Source organism: Chionomys nivalis, chromosome X (assembly GCF_950005125.1).
Source record: "Chionomys nivalis chromosome X, mChiNiv1.1, whole genome shotgun sequence".
Lineage (NCBI taxonomy): Eukaryota > Metazoa > Chordata > Mammalia > Rodentia > Cricetidae > Chionomys > Chionomys nivalis.
In genome coordinates, this window is record NC_080112.1 from 65,927,609 (window position 1) to 65,949,439 (window position 21,831).

The following is a 21,831-nucleotide window of genomic DNA, read 5'->3' on the forward strand; positions in this document are numbered from 1 at the left end:
TAATCCAACAGTGCTTGCTGTTTGTTAGTTTGTGAACACACTTACTTTCCTGACCTATGATTAATTATGTATGTGTCTCAGAAACTTAGATCATTTCTCTCTCCAATAGTGCTTTTCCAGACAATTCATTGTAAACCCACACCAAGCAGACTTGGATGTGAATCAGAACTCCGCCATTTACCAGTCTTTAAAATGGTTTTCTTATTTTACCCTTAATTTTTTTTATTTTAATAATACAAACCCTCCATGGTAATTTATAAAGAACTAGATGTTCTTACGCTAAAGTACCTAGTATGGTCGGGCGGTGGTGGCGTACGCCTTTAATCCCAGCAATTGGGAGGCAGAGGCAGGTGGATCTCTATGAGTTCGAGGCCAGCCTGATCTACAAAAGCTAGTTCCAGGACAGGCTCCAAAGCCACAGAAAAACCCTGTCTTGAAAAGCCAAAAAAAAAAAAAAAAAAAAAAAAAAAAAAGACCTAATATGGAGCTGTGTTCAAGTGCTACTAGATGGTTATTAGACACTTCTCTTCACATTTGCCTTTAGTTTACAAGAGATTTTTTTTTAGAAGTGTAAAGAATTCAAGGGAAATTGCATTTATCACTCCAGGCATTTGCAGGAAAGGAAAGGGTGAAGCACATAAAATACTTCAGTGGCCCATGTCATCAGGAACATGGAAGTCACACCAGAGAAGCGGGTGCCTGCAGAAGACATCCCTCCTTGGTAACTGCTCCCACCAACAACATGATGCTTAAGCACATGTGCCCTTCAATGTGTGCAGTACCTAAGTCACCTTGGCTAAACTGAACACTGTATTAGTGTTCGTTGAATATTTTCCATCAGGATATTCCCATATAAGAACACAATGGGCAAGGCTCAGAAAGTTTTCTGAGATAATTACTTCTGAAATGGAAGTGCAAAGAAAATATATACAAATTAATTGGGGAGGGGGCTGGAGAGATGGCTCAGTGGTTAAAAGCACTGACTGTTCTTCCAGAGGTCCTGAGTTCAATTCCCAGCAACCACATGGTGGCTCACAGCCATCTATAATGAGACCTGGCGCCCCCTTCTGGAAATGCAGGCACACATGGGAGGAATGCTGTACACATAATAAATAAATAAATTTAAAAAAACCAAATTAACTGGGGGGGGGGGGAGGATGATATTAGGGACTTCACTGAGTAGCAGGTCATTTCCCACAGAACAATCAATTTATTGTCACATCCTAGCGCTCTGGTTGATCTTTGACGTGGGACTGTGTTCTTTTTATATCATTCCATTAGTGGAAAGGGGGAAATGAAAGGAAGTATCAGGCATCTCTTGTCTTCTCTCCTGGAGCATGACACAGGCTGGGTGGGGTTCCTTATGCTTCTGCCAAAGTTCAAAATCCACTCAACTGCACCAAAACAAGTCACACTCAAAAATTCTTTTTGCCTCCACCTTGCCCAACAAAAAAGGAAGAAAAATATAGTCCAAGAAAACAGTTGAACGTTGAAGAAATCCCAGATGCAGAGGACAAATTCTGAGCTTTGTGACAGGAAATACTATCCATGTAAACATATAGAACCTTTGTGTTGCCTACTCAGGTTACATTGCCTACTTGTACCCCTTTTCCAGGAAACATGACACCTTCCTGCAAGTGACTGTCATTATAGTTTCTGTCATCATATATTTTCACTGCCATTTATATGTCATCTAAATTTAAATATAGAAATCACCTTTTTGTTTCTTGTTTATATGATTTTTTCATAAGAAATATTAAAATGTATAATTTAAAGTTGTTTTGATCAAATCATATGGGCTTAAATTCTTGGGAGCTCAGATGATAATGTTTTTAAGCTTTAGCAAAATACCAGAAGCAACCAAAGGGCAAGGTGAGAAGACAAGTTTTATATATTTTAGTACTTAAAAATCCAAAATGCTTTTGTCTCAAGGTGTGATTAGGAAACTAGGAAATAGCCTCCCCTCTGATCTGAAGTGACTCTGAACCCCTGGAGTCCCAAAGTGGAGCTGAACTCTGAACAACATGAGTAGGCAGCTCAAGAACTCAGACCCTTGATGGTCTGTCCACCGGACACCTCTAGAGAAGGAGAAGTTGCTGTTAGTTCTGAATATGCTTCTTTTATGGAAAAAGAATGCACATGCCTTACAAGCATGGGTCATCAAGCATTTATCATTGTTTTCAGAGTCTGAAGAAATTGAAGTGTCCCCCCCACCACCACCCAAACACACACATTTTTTTGGTCTGTTGAGTCACTCAGGCAAAGTCTGAGTAAAAAGGAATCATAGTTCACTATGTCACTAAGCATAGCATGGGCTACTGCTCCCAGCAGACTCTTACCCCTTCAGGGAGCAGCTCCCTTCTAGTCAGGGAATGTGATTTACAATTGGGTCCCACACAATGCCATGAGGAAGGCCTGGGATTCCAGGAATGGCCATGACCTTCAGGGAAAGTATGATATCCTGTAGTGAGCCTGAGCCTTCCAGCTTTGGCTTCCAGTGGCATCTCAATCACATCCTTCACCAAAGCCCAAATACTGCAGGATGCTTGTTCCCTTCTGAAACAGCCTCTTCAACACATGTAAAGGTACTAGTCTCAGGCCTGCCATCTGCTGGGCCCGGCTACATCCTCTACTACTCATGAGATGCTATGTATCAGAAATCTGGATGAATTTTGAATTACTGTGGCTGGGTATCAGTAGTCTCAGAATGCACCTGCGAACCAGTCAGATTGCCAGGCCCTCTCGTTTGATTAGCCCACAGGAGCTTCACAGAGTAAAGAGAACGCCAAATGGCACTTAAGAGGAAACTCTCGGTTTCAAGTCTTTCTTTATGCCAGTATGGCAACTGTGGAAAGGTATATACTAAATGTTCTCACCTTATCTGTCCTGAAATAAAGATACAGGTGAGAAGCCCTACACGTATAAAACACTGCACATGCCCTCATGTGCTTGGATGTTATGTGAATATACACTAGATACTGACCTTATGGATATAATGACTGCAGCTTACAGTTAATGACATCTAACCATCTAGGTAGCACCAGAGGACTGACTCATCAATGGATTTTAGTTTGCCTAGAACCTCGGGCCAAATGAAGAAAGAACCAAGATCTTCTTAGACCTAACCAGGAGCTTTAGGTAATGTTCTCCTTTCTTTGGCTCTCTAACCCCTGCCCTCACTGCCTCAGACTAGCACATCCCTTTGATATGAAAAGGTTTAAATAGAGGAAGGAGTATTAGGCTGTGGGATTAAAGCCCAAATAAAGCTGCTGACCTCACCAGGGATACCTCAAATCCTTCAAAAATAGTCTCTGATGTTCTTGTCTCTCCAAGCCACGTACTATACACTTTTAGTCAGATGGGAAAATGGAACAGAGATAAAGGCTTTAAAAAACTTATCTTTTTCCACTCTTCACCTCAAACCCCTTTAATGACCCTTGTTTACTTGGTCCATAAAGTTCAGGATCTCTACCTGGCTCTTCCACAGTCTTCAGCACCAGGTTTATGTTAAAAAATTAAACTAGTGCTTACTGAAAAATGACCTAGGGAAAGGTCTTTTGACACCATGTTTTATTTCATCATCTTCTAGAAAATAACAATAAGAGTCTTAGGCTACAATGAATATAGCGTAGGCACCACATTAGATTCTCTCTGGCATTGCTAGTCACATGGCCAGAGTTTCTGTACCTTCCCACTAGACTCGAATGGAATTCCCTACCGTAGGAGATGGGATCTGAAATTCTTCATAGCCATAGAATCACAGACTTGTGGGACAGGTAATACTAATAAATTTGACTAATAGATAAAGGGAGATAGGAGAGAATCAAGAAGAGAAATTCTGCCTTTTTTTCCCTCTCATGAATTGTTGGGTAGTATTTTTTCTCTCCCACATGATCCCTTTGTGGGGAGATCTCCAAAGCAGCCAGTGAGAACACCTGCCACTTCAAGGCTGGTCGTGAAGCAGTACCCAGCATAGAAACACACCACCTGGCACCAGCTCACTCTTCACTGGCCCACTTGCATGTTAACACTCCTACATCTTGGTTTTGAACACGCTCAATAAACGATTAGTTGATATTTGTTATTTTTTTAAGATTAATTTTAAAAGAAACATCAGGAAAGAAGGAAAAGGAAACAAATTAAGGTGATTGGTTTTCATTGGGTGAATATATTAAAATAACACTCGGAACCTAATTAATTTGTAAAAATTAATACATATTAATCAAGATTAAAATATTTTAAAAATAAAGATGGACAATAATTCACACAAAAGACAAGAAATTAGAAATTATATAACTAATAAGGTATTTTTGCCTAGAATATAGTTAGAGTTCTTATAACTAAAAATTTAAAAAACACAATTTAAAATAAGCTAAGATTATTGAACCCATGTCTGGGTTCATGACCCTGATGCAACCACGGACTGTGCTGATTTCCATGGCTCCTGATACCACTGAAAGCAGAGAGTAAAGGGCTGTACAGAGTTGCCCGAGCACCTCACAGGCTGCAACCCTAGGGAGAACTGGTCTTGCCCTTCACTGGTGGAAGCAGCCAGGAGACAGGGTCCTATACCTCACCTGGACAGCAAAATAGAGGTGACCTTGTTCTCAGGGGCGTGAGTGAAAATGCGAGAACAGGTTATGCCCCTTTCCTCTGCCATGCGGTGGTATGGGTGAAGGAAAGATGCCCTCCTCCCCTCAACACCTTCAGCAGGTTGGATATCTGGCCCAATACCTCACCGGTTGCAGCCCCTTGCCTGGGCAGCACAGTAGAGTTGATACTATAGACAGGAACATGGGAGAGTCAGCCTTGAGGACATGAGACGGGCATAGTTGATACTGCTTCCCTTGTGTGTTGTGTGGTGGTGGGGGCAAGGGAAAGATGCACTCCTCCTTGCCTGTACATCCTCCAGCAGGCAAGGGATTTGACCTTCCCCTTTAACAGCAGCAAGATTTGGGAAAGTTGGCCCTACACTTCATCTAGGGATCACAGGGGAGCTGACCTGGTGATGGGGACACAGGTGAGCCTGCCCCAAGAATGTGAGCTTGGAGACCTGGCCCCGCCCCTAGTCTGCCATATGGCAGCATGGGTGAAGGAGAGGTGAGAGAGCTGCCTCTACTTCCCACCAACTGCAGCACTCAGGAGAGCAGGTCCTGCATTTCACCTGGACAGCACAATAGAGCCAACCCTGTTGGTGGAGGTGTGGGTGAGCTCCCTCACCCAAAGTTGTGATCATGGGAGAGTTATCCCCACTACTCTTCTGTCATGGAGCAGTGTAAGTGCGGGGGGAGATGCCCACCTTTATCCCTTGCCCCTCACCAACTACGGTAGATGAGGAAGCTATCCCTCCCCATCACCTTCTGCAACACTAAGGAAAGTGGGCCCTGATGCTCGCCTGAGCAGCATAGTAGAGGGGACCCTGTTTGCAGAGGCACTGCTGAGCTGGTTCTGAGGGTGGAAGATGCCCTTCATCTGCCATGAGGTACGGAGGGTGAGGGAAAGATGCCCTCCTGCTTGCCCCTGCCACCTGTGCTGGGTGAGGGAGATGACTGTCCCCCACTTGCCGGTGGCAGCACTCTGGGGAAAATAGACCCTGCACCCAACCTGGGCAGCACAGTAGAGCTGACCCTATTGACAGAGAGGCGGGTGAACTGCCCAAGAATGTGAGCATAAGGGATCTGGCTCTGCCCATCATCTACCATATTGGGAGACATGCCCCCCACACCCTGCTGCCTGTAGCAGGTGAGAAATCTGGCCCTGAGGCATAAAAGTGGGAGAACTCTCCCTGCCCCTCACCAGCTGCAGCACTTGGTAGAGTGCCCTCTACACCTCATATGCGCAGCACTAGAGAACTGGTCCTGAAGGTGTAAGTGTGGGCGAGCCGACCCTTATGGCATGGGAGTAGGAGAAATGGCCCTGGCTCTTGCTCATCATTGTAAGGGATGAACTAGCCAGGAAAATGCTAGAGAGCTCACCCTGGTGGTGAAAACAAGGGAGAACTGGAGGGGTTGACCAACCATGCCACTACCCAGGCCCAGAATAAGGGTTATGAGTTGGGCCCAGCCCAGCATCCACCCCAGCTATGATCTGCTGGAGCACATGAAGGGGTTGGTCTTGCAAACCCAAAGCTGCAGGATTGCCATGACACAGGGCAACAACAGGATATCTAAGAGGAGTCCCAGTGAGGGCCCAGCATCAATCGTGTAGCAGAAACCAGAAGCACAGAATCAGACCAATGACTCTTTGTGATGAAAACTTAAAATAAAGATACACAGATAAAAGGGTTTACTGTGTGACTCACTGTGTCACATTGCAACTTCCATAAAAAATTTTTCCTTTTCTCCTTTTTTCTTATTTCTCTTAAATTTTATATTTTGAGGCTAAGGTTGCAAAGGCAGAGGCCAAATACGAAGGGATGGGAAACGAAAGGGATTGACATGCATGAATTGAAAGACACAAAGAATAAATAAAAAGAAAGTTTAATAAAATAAAAAAATAAGCTCACAGCATTTTTGTTTTGGGATTTTTTTTTGCTTGTTTTTTGAGATATGGTTTCTCTGTGTAGTTCTGACTGTCCTGAAACTCACTCTATAGACCAGGCTGGCCTCCAACTCACAGAGATCCACCTGCCTCTGCCTCCAAAGTACTGGGATTAAAGGCGTGCACCACCAACAACCAACTAAAATTTTCAAATCATATAACTAAAAAATTTGTACCTAGAATATAATTAGAATTCTTATAACTCAAATCTTAAAAAGTACAACATAAAATAAGTTGAGGCTTTAAGCAGACACTCCTGAAAAAGTACAAGTGACCGACAAGCATGTGAATGGGTGTTCAGTCAGGATCCAAATTCAAATTATAAGAAAACATTCCACTATATGCAGTAGGTGGCTATATGGTTTTCTTAAATATGGATAAACAACTGTCATGGAAGATGTAAACAACTAGGATTCCATACACTGTTGTTGAGAGTCTAAATAGTCCAACATTTATAGAAAGTGATTTATTGGTTCTTTAAAATATGAAACATAGTATTGTACTATAATATAACAATTCTTCCTAAACATAGACTCCTAAATATATATATGATAAGAGGTGAAAATACATGGTCACAACAACCTGGTATATATATGCTCCTAGCGGCATATTCATAATAACAGACAATAAAAAATCAAATGTCCATCAACTTATAAACAAAGTTGATAAACAGAGCTTGATATGTCTTACAACAAAGCATTATTCATAGGAATAAAACATATAATGTATGCTATAATGTGTAATCAGTCTTTAAATATTATACTTGAGTGAGGTAGCTAGACACGGAAGGACAATAATGTGACTTCATTTGTATGATATTCAAAATACACAATCCACAGAGACAAAAAGTAGGTTTAGCATTTGCCATGTGCTAGGAGGAGGAGACAGTTTCTACGTAATGTGTAATAAAAATGACCAGGAATTACATAGTAGAACCTTGTAATATATTAAAAAGCAGGAAGTTTTATAATTGAAAATGGTAAATTTTATGTTATATGAATTATGCTTCAGTTTTTTGGAGAAAGGTGACCTTCATTTTTTCAAGTTAAATACTCAAATATCCTCTTGGTCCAAATGATTTATTTCATTCAACTTTTCACCCCAATTTCATATTCAATGTGTTTGCACACGTATATGTACTTAATATGATATTATTAAACGAACATTTTATTAAACATGTGCACAGAAATATTTATCCAGTAAGACTGGAGTGACTACAAAATGACTAGTGATTCTTTCCTTGTCCTCTCTCTACTATCTGCATAATCTGTGAGCCTGTTTCCATTGTACTAATTCCTCAGAAAATAACCTAGAAGAGAGTTAGTGCAGGCATACAGGAAAAAGAAAAGCAACGAGCTTGGCATTAATAATAATCTAACATTAGCTCACTGTGCCCTGAATAAATGATGCTGGCTACGTTTCTGTTGGGTGTAAGGTTGTCACACGGCTGGGTGTGCAGCTGCCTCTGGCCACCATTTGTGGCTGTTGGTCTTCTCAACTTGCAGAAATGCCTGTGGCATGAAGCATGGTCTCTATCTAGGATGGCTAGAACTTAGAGGATGATGAGTCTAAATTAAGAACTCAGGACTTTAGGCTATTTGTTTTGCCTGGGCAGTACAGAAGTCCTGAGATTTAAGAAGAGTGATGAAGATAGCAGCTGCCCCATTCCCTGTCCATTCCTCTCATGTAAGCCCAGTCACCACCCATGTGCTCGGGGCTGTCAAAAATCAGAGCAGCGGTTCAGCTTGGCCTTGAGAATCATTCTTTCCTTGGAAATCAAACTTCTAGTCTGGATAGTGCCCTCATCAATTCCAGATGTTTGGCCTGCAGGTCAGATGTTGTTGTAAATGATTAGACAGTGCCTCTCAAGAGTTCTCTTTTCTGGTCTGGCCCAGATCCATTTCTAACTGAGCTTCCTCTTGTCAGATCTCTGTATTGTCAAGCATCTTACCTTCTTCCTGCTCACCATTTGTCATTTTTTTTTTATTTCTTATTTTACTTAGAGTAAATAGTCCCAGGGGCAGCTCTGCCAAAGGTTAACAGTGATACTCAGTGCTGAGTCAAGCTGCACAGTCATCATGAGAAGGTTGATTAGTTTAAATACTTTAGACCAGCGGTCCTCATTCTTAATTATATTTCTGAGGCTTCAAAATATATGGATATCTGGGTACTACTCTTGAGGTTCTGATATAATCAGTCCAAGTAGGAACTGAGCTTCTGGAACTTACATAGTTTACCCGTTGATTCTCAGATACAGCAATGCTAAAGAATGGTGTGGTTATAAGGGTTCCTTTAGCTTTGACTTTCTGTATTGCTTGAATATAAAGCATAATCAGTAAAAAAGAATTCCCATCCTTCCATAGTCAGAGGTAATCTACCCATTTTTTTCTTTTTTGGGGGGAGACTGAGAGAGAAAGGAGAAGAATATAGAACAGATCCTTTAAAACATGTTAGATGACATTATTTTCAACTCTTTCAATAGCTTTTCCTTTTACTTGCAAAAATACTGAAATCCATTTAATGGCCGGTGATATCTTATAGAATCTGGCTACCTAAACTTCCTCTGCTATCTCTAGCCAAGGGGTCTACAATTCTCCTTACTCTATCCACTGCAGTCACAGTGGTCTCATTGCTATTCGTTAAATTAAGCAGGGTTATTTTCAGTGAAAGGCCTTCATACCTTCTCAAGCCAAGAATCTTCTCCTAAATATACACATTTTACTGGATCTTTCAAATTTTTCAGGTCTTTATTAATATATCATCCCTTAATAGGGTTTCTTTGGCCACTATTTTAAAATCAGAATTCCCCTAATCCTCCTATTCTCCTCCTGTTTCATTATTCTCCATTGTATGTATGAATTTCTTAGACATTATGCTTTTCTTATTAACATGTATACAATTTTTCCTCTAAATAAAGAGAAGTAATTATGATATCATTGTACCCATTATATTTACTACCCCATTTAATATACTTAAAACAGTGCCTGTCACACATTAGACACTATATAAGTATTTATTACTTGACCAAATGGTAAAAAGAGATTCTACAGAATAATAGTAACAACCTTACAGTTTGTAGAGCCCCTTACTTCTATTGATATTCACAATAACCATAGGGGAGAGCTAAGACAGATTTGACCAAAACAGAATAAATGAGTCTCAGAGAGAAATTACCTAAAGTTCATTTACATGGCAAGAAAGAAAGCCAAATTCTGTATATGGGAGCAGGGGCTGCCTCTGACTCTTTTGCTTGCTTTTGGGACCTTATTCCTCATACTGGGATACCTTTTCCAGGCTTAATACATACATGGGGAGGTGCTTAGTCTTACTGCAACTTGATATGCCATGTTCTATTGATACTCATGGGAGATCTGCCTTTTTCTGGACTGAGATGAAGGAGGAGAGGTTTGGACAGTGGAAAAGGAAGTGGAGGAGGGGCTTGGAGGGAAGGCTGTAAGATAAATAGATGAATAAATTTACTTTAAAATTTTAAAAAAGGGATGCTCACCTTCCTAGACCTGGATGGAGGGGGGAGGACCTTGGACTTCACACAGGGCAGGGAACCCTGACTGCTCTTTGGACTGGACAGGGAGGGGGAGAGGAAGTGGGGGGATGGGGGAAGGAAATGGGAGGTGGGGAGGTGGAAATTTTTAATAATAATAATAATAAAGTAAAAAAATAAAAAAGGAAGAAAGCCAAGACTCAAAGGCAGTTTAGAATCCATAAGTGTATCATGCTTCCAAAAGCAGGGTTCTACTAAAATATGAGTGCATAATCTTACTGATCTTTTTCCTTTTTGAGATATTTTCAGTGAACAGAAAAAAAACTTTTCTGAACATTAAATTGATTTTTCTTTAAATAATCCTCATAAAAGAATTAGCCGGGCGGTGGTGGCACACACCTTTAATCCTAGCACTCGGGAGGCAGAGGCAGGTGGATCTCTGTGAGTTCGAGACCAGCCTGGTCTACAAAGGGAGTTCCAGGGCAGGCTCCAAAGCTACAGAGAAACCCTGTCTCGAAAAACCAAAAAAAAAAAAAAAAAAAAAAAGAAAAATTACTGGGGAAGTTTTGTGAAATGCCTACACCCATGGCTAAATCAAAACATCTGGTGGTTAAGAATCATTATATTAGGTAAATAGTGGGATAGACTTAAATGGATAAAGGAGGATGCCACAAACAAAATGTTAAGTGACACACATATTTAAAGCTAGAAAGGAAATAGCCACCAACACACAAAAGAAACCCAGGAGAAAAGTTGATTCTGGGAACACTAATGCATAATAAAACGTTAATAACTAAGGAGTGAGAATTAGTGCCAGATATTGGTACAAGGATGGACAAAGGGGTTAAGACATGCAGTTTTGATATTGATTTGCGTAAAAGTAAATTGCAAGTTAGCGAAATAGCTTAGTGGGTAGGTAATTGTGCTTGTCATGAAAGCTTGATGAACTGGATTTGAGCCTTAGAAGGCGTATTTTAAAAGTAAATTATCTTTTTATGCTTTAATTTGCTAAATCATATGCCTGGGATAGAAATAATTAAGAGACAAAGGTGTTTATTATAGTTTTTAATTGGCTCCTTTTTCTATTTTCCTAGTGGCTTAAGAATTTCTTCTGTGATGATAACAGCTTCGGGAAAATAAAAAAGGAGCTGTAAACAATTAAAGAGTGACTCACCTGTTTATGTTTCCTTTATTCCAGTGCACAAAGCCAGAGGTTATATCTCATCGGAGGTGGGCCCACGTATAGAGTTTGTTTTCAAGGCAGGTGTCACTGTAGAAGTAGAATTAAGTCAGTAAACGGGGCCACTTCTACTCATCCAACGCCAAACAGTAATCATATGAGTGAAATTTCAGAATGTGTGCCTGCACACATAGCTACCTCAGAAAAAGTTAAACTTCTCAAAAACACAAATATAACTTCAAAGACAATACATTGAGCAGAAGAAAAGGTCAAACTCACCAAACTATGCATACATACATATATATGCATATATATGAGAGAGAAATGATTAACAAAAGAATTAATGAAATGAATTAAAGTCAATCAATTCTAGGTTGATTTTAAAGGGAACATACCCTTTTGATTTCTGCTGAAACAGTCATTCCCAGTAGAAGCAAAGTCCAGAAACTGCTCTGGAATATGTTCAAGGGAAAGAATGAGACAATGTATGTGAAAGCGCTCTGGAAACTCCAGACTGGGCTTCACATAGGAAGAGCTGCTAGAACTATTGTTACTGTCCCACCCAGCACAGAGGAGCAAAGGACATTGGCGACAAGCCACAGGTCATGGCAATGTTGAGCCAATATTTCAGTCTGATTTGCTTTCCTGTCACCCAAGCCTAAGTGAGTCACTGATTCGTGTATCGACCACCATAAGATAGCATGAAATTTCGCTAGGAACAGTGAATAATTGATTACCTACCAGAGAGTGCTTGAAGTGGAGATTCACTAGCTTCCCAAGAAAATTTGGCAGAGTATCCTAGAAAGAAATCAAGATCATGATATGATTTCTTTATGTGCATGGCTGGAAACTGTGTGACTCGGAAAGTCTGTTCGAATTTCTGGTTTCCCTTACTACGTTTGGCTTTGTTCAGATTACTAAGCAATCTAGACCAACTGTACCACCCTGAATCCCTCAGTTCTTTTTACCCAAAAGTAATCAAATATGACATTTCTTCCTCAGAAGGCCAGGGAAGGAAATATCCTACAGAAACTGTGGGATAAAGCCGGAGGCACATGTAATACAACCCAAGGCAAAACCTCCACAATGAGACTTGGAAAATCAGCTCAGAGGTTGAGGCTCATTCGGAGAGAAGAAGATACTGTTGCCAAAGTTGTTCCACCCTCCATTTAAAAGCCATGCCCATGAAATGGGAAGGGTAATTGAAGGCGAACATAAATAAGAAAGACTGATCTACATTTACAAAAATGTCACAATGAAACCTAATGTATTGGATGCTAACTAAAAAAAATTTAAAGAAGAAATTTATGTGAAAAAATGCTCAAAAAGAGGAAAAAAGTATAGGCCTTGAAAGGGTTAGTATTATAAAAAATATGTGGTAAAATAAACCTATTATCTCACATATAATTATGCTTTTGTGAAATAATTTACAGAAATCATTTTAGATTTTGAAAATCTCACACAAAAGGTCATGTTATCTTCCTGTTTTTATTGATCATAGAAAACTATCATCCATCTCTCTTTGAACTCCTTTAGTAACAGGCAGCTCAGTACTTACAAGACAATCTATTTTCATTATGGTTTATTTTTTTTCTTCATTTTGACAACTGATTAAAATTTAAGATACAACTAATTGGAACTATGTAGGCATGAAATGCCACAGGAATCTATCAAGATAACCTCAACCTTTATGATCCCAGTCAGAAAACTGGAGCTACAGGGGAAAAATACAATTTTCCTCAAATGTACATAGTTTGTTAAGACTATAATGTAAGTCTCTACCCAGGGCTCACTGCTTTGTCTATTTCCCATAAAGAGGCAGGCCACCTTCAGGACTGACTGTCGACTAACTATGTTACCAAGGATCTAGCTTCTTTTTTTCCTCAAAACATAATATTGGCTTTGTAATCTCTCAACAAGAAAAATACCAAAGGGTATACTGGGTCAGGGAAATGCGGCTCATGGAAGGGAAAGAGTACTGCCCACTCTTTTTGGCTTAATCACAATAGTGACTAACAACCTCCTGGAAATAATGACACCTTATTGTTTGATTCCATCATAATATTATATGGAAACTACTTTACTTTTTAGATGGGTTGCTATTTTTTTATATTTTATTCATTTTTACATACCAAGCACAGTTTCCCCTCCCTCCTTTCCTCTCCCCCTCCTCCCCCAACCCACTCTCATTCACTCCTCAGAAAGGATAAGATAGACTAACAAAGCTTGGCCCATCCAGTTGAGGCAGGACCAAGCCCCTCCCTCCTGTATCAAGGTTGATCAAGATATTCCACCTTAGGGAATGGGCTCCAAAAAGCCAGCTCATGCACCAGGGATAGAACTTGGCCCCACTGCCAGGGGTACCATGAACAGACCAGGCTACACAGCTGTCTCCTATATGCAGAGGCCCTGGTTAAGTCCCATGTGGAATCTCCAGCTGTAGGTCTAGAGTCCTTGAGCTCCAGTTCAGATTAACTGTCTCTGTGGGTTTCCCTGTCATGATCTTGACCCTCTCCATTTGATCATATAATCCCTCCTCCCTCTCTTCAACTGGACTCCAGTTGCTGGGCCTGGTGCTTGCATGTGGATCTCTACATCTGCTTCCATCAGATACTGGATGAAGTTTCTATGATGGCAGGTAAGGAAGTCACCAATCTGATTACAAGGGAAGGCCAGTTTAGGCATCTTCTCCACTATTGCTAGGGGTCTTGTTTGTGGTTTCCTGGGAATTTTCCTAGCATCAGGTTTCTCTGCAGCCCCACAATGGCTCCCTCTATGGAGATATCTCTTTCCTTGAACTTCCACCCCATTCCTCCCCCAACTGGCCATCCTGTTCCCTCATGTTCTCATCCCTATTACCTCCCACTTACCACCTCTCACCCCCATTTTACCCAGGAGATCTCATCTATTTCCCCTTCCCAGCGTGATCCATATGTCTCTCTTAGGATCCTGTTTGTAACCCAGCTTCTCTGGAGCTGTGGATTGTGGTCTAGTTATCCTTTTTATCCCTTGTTTTATATCTAGTATCCACTTATGAGTGAGTACATACTGTGTTTATCTTTCTTGATCTAGGTTACCTCACTCAGAATGATTTTTTTCTTAGTTCCATCCATTTGCCTGAAAAATTCATGACGTCACTGTTTTTACAGCTGAGTAATACTGCATTTTGTGTATGTATCACACTTTCTTTATCCATTCTTCAGTTGAGGGCATCTAGGTTGTTCTTAGGGATACATATAGAATAACTGTAAATCCTTCAGAATGGATAGTCAGTCACTAAAAACTCAGCTGATAATTGTTTTACACACTAGGAATTCTGTTAGGCTTTGTCACAAAAGAGAAAACCACCAAACCAGAATGAAGAAGGCCAATCATTTGCAAGAGAGCATGTCTAGAGAAACACTGAAAAATATATAGTTAATGCTAATCTAAGACAGACTACAGCCATCCTAACATCTCTCATACGTCTCTAATAATAATGGTCCATCTCATATATAAACTGATGATAAAACTGACCAGTACTCTTCCCATTAAGCACCTTAGGGGAGAATATATGGGTGGAGCCAGTCCTCTAAAGAAAACAGAGAAAAAAAATAGCTGCTGCTTCTAAAGCTTCTCAATAATGACGTATGCCTTACTCCATGCATAAGGCATTCAAGTGGAACAGAACAAGAAGACATCTAACTAAAGGAAGGCTATGTGGCCTGCCTTAGGTTTCTATGCCCCTGGTTCCTCTTCCTGAAAAATTTCAAAGACAATGTAGCTGACACTAGGCAGTTGAATAGCTATTTTCCTCTCTTCCTCTCTAGATTAATGCCAGAATTAATCTATCTAGCCAACTTCTTATATGCAAGCAGCTGTAAAAAAAATAAGAAAAAAACGTGAATTAGAAGAAAACTGGATTGCAGTTATGGCTCAGACACACAGATCAAATGATCCCCAGCAAGTTTCATTTTTTTCTAAGCATATTCTAGTGAAGAAAAGATGCAATTAAAGAATTGAAAGGAATAATACATTATAAAGAAATTTGTCACATTCTTCCATTATGTTTCTTTTGCAGTTATTGACATCTCTCTTAAGGTGCTGCCACTCCATTTTGTATAATTCAAAACTGCAGACAAATATTTTAATTAATACTATGTCACACGAGAAATGGAAGAAACCCAGCTGATTTCCCAGGGGATAGAAGATGGAGGGAAATTTGGTCTCTGGTCTTCAGAGCTCCTACCTTTCAGAAGAGAGAAAGGGAGTGCGGTAAGTAGCCCCAGAAAGCACCACTTGAACAACTGAATACATGACAGAGGCGTTAGAGAATGCAGCTGAACCAGAGGAAAAAACTTTCAGCTGTCAAGGATTTCCCCACAGCCAGATAATGGCTTCTTTTAGAGAACAGCGAAGACTTTTCCTCTGGACGTGCTGTCAGAGATGAGATGGCTGTTTAAAGGTGAAGTCAAATGTTAGAAAAGAAACATATGACTCACAAAAGCCTACTATTCTTCAAGCATTGGGATAGATCCTTTAGAAGATTATCATTTTTAATCCTTCCTACCAGTGGGAACTATTTCTCATTTTTTAGGAAAACAGAAACAGGGAAGTTTGGATTTTCTCACTGGGTTTCCTCATGATTCTATCGTGGAAGGAAGAAACATCTCTTTACTACATAAAACCAGTTAGTACTGATGCATCATGGAAATATTGAATATACAATGAATGCATTTAGGATTCCAAACAACAGGTTCTAAATTGTACTCTCTAGAAAGGTAGGACGAAAATGTGTACTGGTTCAAAGTGTAAGTTAACCCCAAGAGATAAACTCTATCCTTCCCTTTTCAAATCTCATGTAATTCATCATTTCAAATCTCTGAAGGGATTTCAAAGTTTGTGTTACTTGATATATACATTGCCTTCCTTCTGTTCGCTCAGCCACCACATTAGTTTTTGTTTGTTCACTTTTGTGTGTGCTCTTATTCTTGCCCAGCTGATTCACATTTACCTAACTATTCTTCCTAAAGTGCAGATCTGACCTTTCTTCAGTTCAGAAACTCACGGTGGCGGTACCATGCTCTGCCAAATAAACAGAAACTCAAGTATCCAAAGTCTCGGTTAGTTTCCCACCAATCTAACTGGTACTCTCTCTCCCAATTGTACTAAAGCATTCAACTTGACTATTGTTCCTTTCACATGCTCTGAGTTCCTTGCCATCAAGCAGTTGTTCATGTTTTCTCTACTTCAAATGCCTCCTCTCCTTTTTCCACCTGTTGAAACCTTATCTGTGCTACATACTCTACCTTCAATAATAAGGGTTAACATTTATTGAGTGCTCATTTTGAACCATGCCAAGCATGTACAAGCATTTTACATGGATTAATTCAGTTCATTACAATAACTCAATGATGTTGGTGCTGTTAACTAAACCTTTACCTGGAGCAAAATGAATCTCAGGATCCTTTTATGCCTTTCGATCAAAGGCACACAGTTGCTATTTGGTGGAATGAGATCTGAATACAAATAGTTTTGTTCTCTAGCACCCAAAGGTGTTAGGACTGAAAAGCAATCAGCTGGGCATAATGAACACATACCTGTGCTTATAGCATTTGGGAGTTGGCAGCAGGAGGATCAGGAACTAAAGAGCCACCTTGCTACATAGAGTTTCATTTAGTCCAGCCTTATCTACCTGGAACACTATATGGTCCTAAAGATACCCAGAACAAGTCCCACTCAAAACAAAACACCCAAAAACACTAAAAAAAAGAGAGAGAGAGAAAGTACAGCTTTTCTGTTTTTCTCTGGCTTTAGTTGATGTGGTCCTTACTTGACTACTTGAGAGCATTTTGACTGAACTTTTAAAATTCGCCTTGTACAGTATTATTTGTGTTCCTCCACTTAACAGATGAGTCTGTTAAGTCCTAGGGGATGCAGCCTCTCTATCGTAGACAGCTTAGTGCTTCAAACTTGGTGATAGAGGGTTATTATTCAGTATGCATTTTATGTTTATTAAATGTTAAGGGGACAGGAGAGTTACCTAAATAGTTCCACAATTTACTACCTCCCATTGCCCTACATGATATTGGCCTTGCCGCCAAAACCTGTCAAAATGAGATCCTCCAGCCTGTTTTCCCAGCCTTGTCTCTGGCAAGTCTCTTCTCCTCCCTGCACCCCGCCAGTTCTTGCAGCTGTCTGGGTCTTGGCCAGTGTTTGGGGTGAGGCCGGATCAAAATATCACTGTCCTGGGCTCGGCTTCCAGCAGCAAGTGATCAAATGAAACTCAGTCACTGGTGACAAGGCTGGATTGAAAGCCCCCATACACAGTGCCAAATTGCTCTTTACACAGGCCCGGACTTGCCCAAGCACCACGTGGGTGGGCTAAGTAGTTCAGCTTTCTGCAGGATGCTCTGAATATCCAATCCATTCCCTTCTCCTCTCTCTTCCTCCATCTCTGGATCCCAGATGCACAAGGTTGTTGGACAAGTCCGGGCATATTCCCAGCGGCCATCTGGCTTCAGTTCGAACCTGCACAGGCAGGAACTGACTAGTCAAGGCTGTAGGGATAACAGCCTAAGTTTCTGACATCTCAGAGGGTGCTGTCGGGGCTCAAACGATGAAATGACTGATTAGAGAATACTTTTCCCCAAGTCAGGCTGACTTTGTAGCACCCTTACAGGGACATCTGATATGGTCCTCTATTTCCGTCCCTAGTTAGTTACCAAATGAAAGAGTGTTCCCACACTTAACCTGTAAAGATCAATGGATGGATCATACATAGAGACTCCCTGAGCAAACACATTAGAGTACAGAACAGACACCCTGCCCAATAGCCGCCCCTCAGCCCCCAACCTGCATACCGCTCTCACAATAGGCGAAATCCGTTGCAACCAGTGTTCTGCTGGATTCATTTCACTTTCACGTGTGGCAACAACAGATCAAATCCATCCTCTCTTTCATGTTATGCCTATACCCCCTCCTCTCCTCTGTGAGGCATGCGGGACAACTATTGGACTATTTGATGTGTCTGGGAGTGGTCATGCAAATAAACCCCGCCCCTGAAAGGCCGCGGCGAGTCTGGCTGGTAAACAATGGCCAAGCCACAAGTCTGGCAAGAGTTTTTAAAGCTCCAGGAACTGAAGCTGGGGCATGAGGGGGGAGGGCCTAGAGTTGGATCTAACTGAATCTGTGGGCAGGAAGGGAGGAGGCAGCTAAACGCAGCTCAGTTTTTCAAAGTTCTGTGCATGGCTTAACAGGCTTGGAGTTCCAGAGAAAACCAAATGTTGGGACAGTTAGGATTTTCAGACACAAGGAAAAGGCACTTCCCAGCTCTGGCTTTGCAGTTTTATATTAGTACTCTCAGAAGATTAGGATTTTTACCAGGAAACCTGAAGCTGGGGAAAGACCTCAGAAAAGAAGAGGAAGAAGAAGAAGAAGAAGAAGAAGAAGAAGAGGAAGAGGAAGAGGAAGAGGAAGAGGAAGAGGAAGAGGAAGAGGAAGAAGAGGAAGAAGAGGAAGAAGAGGAAGAAGAGGAAGAAGAGGAAGAAGAGGAAGAAGAGGAAGAAGAGGAAGAAGAGGAAGAAGAACTGGATTCTAACACTTCACTCTGATTTTAAGACATTTTACTTCTGATGGGTCTCTAGATCTCACTACACATACATATACGGTACAAACACACACACACATACACACACACTCATATCATATACTAAGAGCTCTTCCAAAAACGATGCTTTCTGAGAGTCTTGTTATTTCACAGGCCACACTATAGGGGATGTCCTAGAATGCATTATAGATAGGAGGAAGTGGAAGCTTGAGCCAAGGTATAGAGGAGGGCATGTGTCTTGACCAAATTGAGATACCTCAGCTGGCTGGGTAGAGGCCATAAACAGGAATTCATAATCAAGTATCAGAGGTTGAAAATCATTTGGAGGAAATGATCAGAATTGGATTAGAATAATGACTAGAACTTAGTTGCATACAAGTGTATACTGGACATAAAAAATAAATACATACACTTTTGGGGCAATCTGACATCATCTCTGAAATTAAAGTGAAAATTATTACCCTACATAGCTAATTTTGTCTCTAATAAAGAGGAGGGACCAATAGAGGAATAATCTGCCTTTTCTTCCAAAAAGGGCGACTTTTTCTAAAAGAGGGGCCCTCTGATTTTCTCCATCTTCTTCTAATGATAGTGCCTGAACTAGTTGAGTTTTGAGACCTTATTGTAATAAAAAGAATGTTGATCTTGGCATTAGGACCCTTGCCCAAGCCAACTTCATGTGTAAAATCATATTATCTTTCTCAGTCTTGCTTTTGGCGTTTAAACTTGAACAGATTCTTGTTCTTGAAGGCCTTGAAATTCTACAGTGGGTCTTCCCATATGCTTGTGTGCACATGCAGTTACATATGCTTTCTAACAACACATAGATTCTGCCTTAGAAGCACTGCTATGAGGCCGAGACTGGCTTTCTATCGACATTCCCATTTGATGCAGTTGCTTCTGAGTTATAAACAATACATTAAATAGCAAAGGTCTAGACAGTGGACAGAAGCAACATTAACAACTCGCGTTTGCATTAGCCAGCACTCCATAACAATAACAATCAGTTTTTGAAGAAAACAAGCTTGTTTGGGCTCATAGTTTTGGAGATTTAAGCCCACGGTTGGCTGTCCTTGTTATTTTTTCTCTGTGACAACCTAGCTTATCCAAGTGGCACAAAACTGTTTACATTATGGCCAAAATTCACAAGGGAGACTTATCAAATAATCTGGGTCTCACTTTCTTCTTCAAAGACATACCCCTAGTTATATCTCCCACTAGCCCTCACTTCTTAAAAGCTTTAGCATTTTCTACAAGTACAATGGGACATTGTCCAAGCCATAGACAAATAGATACTTGCTAGACATTTCAGATGGAAACTATAGCAATCTGTAATCTTGTAAATTGTGTTGTTTTGCCCCTAACAATTACATTTTTCAGTCGAAGTGAATCCTAGTACTCCATGATCATGTCTGAAAGGCACTTGAAAGAAAAGTTGCGGAAAAACTTCAGAGTGCACAAGTTATTCTTGTATTACTTGGAAAATGTCTCTAAGCAACTCTGCCTCCGTCTGTAACTTGGCCAATAATAGAATAATTTGTTGGTCTTCACTGAGAAATCGGTAGGGATTCTTTCACACATTATAATTGATTAGATTAATATATTATACTATGGGACCTATATTTAACCTATGGGACCAAAAATAATGGAATAATCCCCGTGTCTACTTTTGTAAATGTCACATACAATTCACTAGTACTTTCTGCCTCTAAAATACGTTCTAAATTCCACAATTCAGAATCTTCACTTCAACTGTTCTGGTAGCCAGCCATGTTTTCTCCTTGTTTTTGTAATTCCCTCACCCGAGTCAATTATCAGCTTAGTAACCATAGTAACCCTTTAAAATATTAATAAATCTAAATATTTTCAAGCCATGCTATGGATTGTCTTATTAATAGTAAAAACCAAATGTATTAATTATGATTTTCAATAGCTTATAAGATACTCTACTCCATCTGACTACCACCAACCTGTCTTACGTATTTGATCTCATCTCCTGTGAATCTCCTTCCTTACTATGGTCAACCATTTCAGTGTCTTTGGCTTACTTCTCCTAAAATCTGACATGTTAAAGACTGCTCTTTGGACTTGTGCTTTCACAGCTTAGAAATTTCTCCACCAGCCATCACCATGGTTCTATTCCCAGCCATTATTATGACTTCATCCATCACTTCCTCTAGCTCTCCATTCAAATGTTTTCAGAAGGAATTGTCAAGAACACCCTAATATAAAGAATTGCCCCTGCATTTTAGATTCCAACAGATAAATGAGCTTTTCCCCAGCACTAGCTCCAAGAACCTGAGATACAGTGTGGCACTAGGCTAGAGTAAGGCTCTCAACTCTTTCCTCTACATGGATCTATTCCGTTCTAATGGCAGTGAAAACTGAGTTGGGTCACTTTACTTCTTGGGGCTACCCCAAATCCTCCTTTTATCTTGGGCAGAAGTTACTTCATGAGACCAAAGAGTATAATCCTAGTTGAAGTGTTGCTAGAACATGCCTGACGTACCTAACTGGAGGACAGACAAGTCTAGCCTCCTTTAAGCATATCTATGGTTGTAGAAGGGTTCCTTTTGGGTCACAAAGAGAGAGAGATGGGGATGTCTACTGCCAGGCTTCAGATATTTTACAGACCACTTAGGAATACTGGCCTTAGTGAGTTCTCAAAGAAGCCAGGATAGCATAGAATTCAAGGATAAGTGATTAATTATAATAGAAAATGCTGTCTACTCAGTTAAACTAAGGCTTTTCCAATCTGTAGAAACTGATAAGTGAAAATGAAAGCAAAAGTTCATGAATCACAGGATGGTGAGAGCTATAGAGCTAACTCTTTGGATTCTAGTATGACTAGCATCACCCCTAATTGCACAATCAGTTCCTTAGGTCTGTTAATCACCATGTGCAATATTCAGAAATAACTTAGGCCATAGCTGTCTCATGTAATGACTAGGGTCTTCTGGGTGATTTTTCAAATGTCAACTGAGTCTGAGCTTTGTTAATTAGTGTTCTTTCTCATCCTGA

The 21,831-nt window shown here is 40.5% G+C and overlaps 1 protein-coding gene across 2 annotated transcripts in view; it reads right to left on the reverse strand.

The window, feature by feature from the left end:
* Positions 1-18,181, reverse strand: part of Eda2r (ectodysplasin A2 receptor) — a 47,158-nt gene extending 28,977 nt beyond the window's left edge. For both annotated transcript variants that reach the window (XM_057760107.1, XM_057760106.1), the window contains exons 1-3: positions 18,065-18,181; positions 11,964-12,020; positions 11,217-11,312 (exon numbers count right to left, since the gene is read on the reverse strand). The gene's annotated coding sequence lies outside the window, so the exon portion shown is untranslated. The remainder of the gene's footprint in view (positions 1-11,216; positions 11,313-11,963; positions 12,021-18,064) is intronic.
* Positions 18,182-21,831: the final 3,650 nt, after the last annotated feature.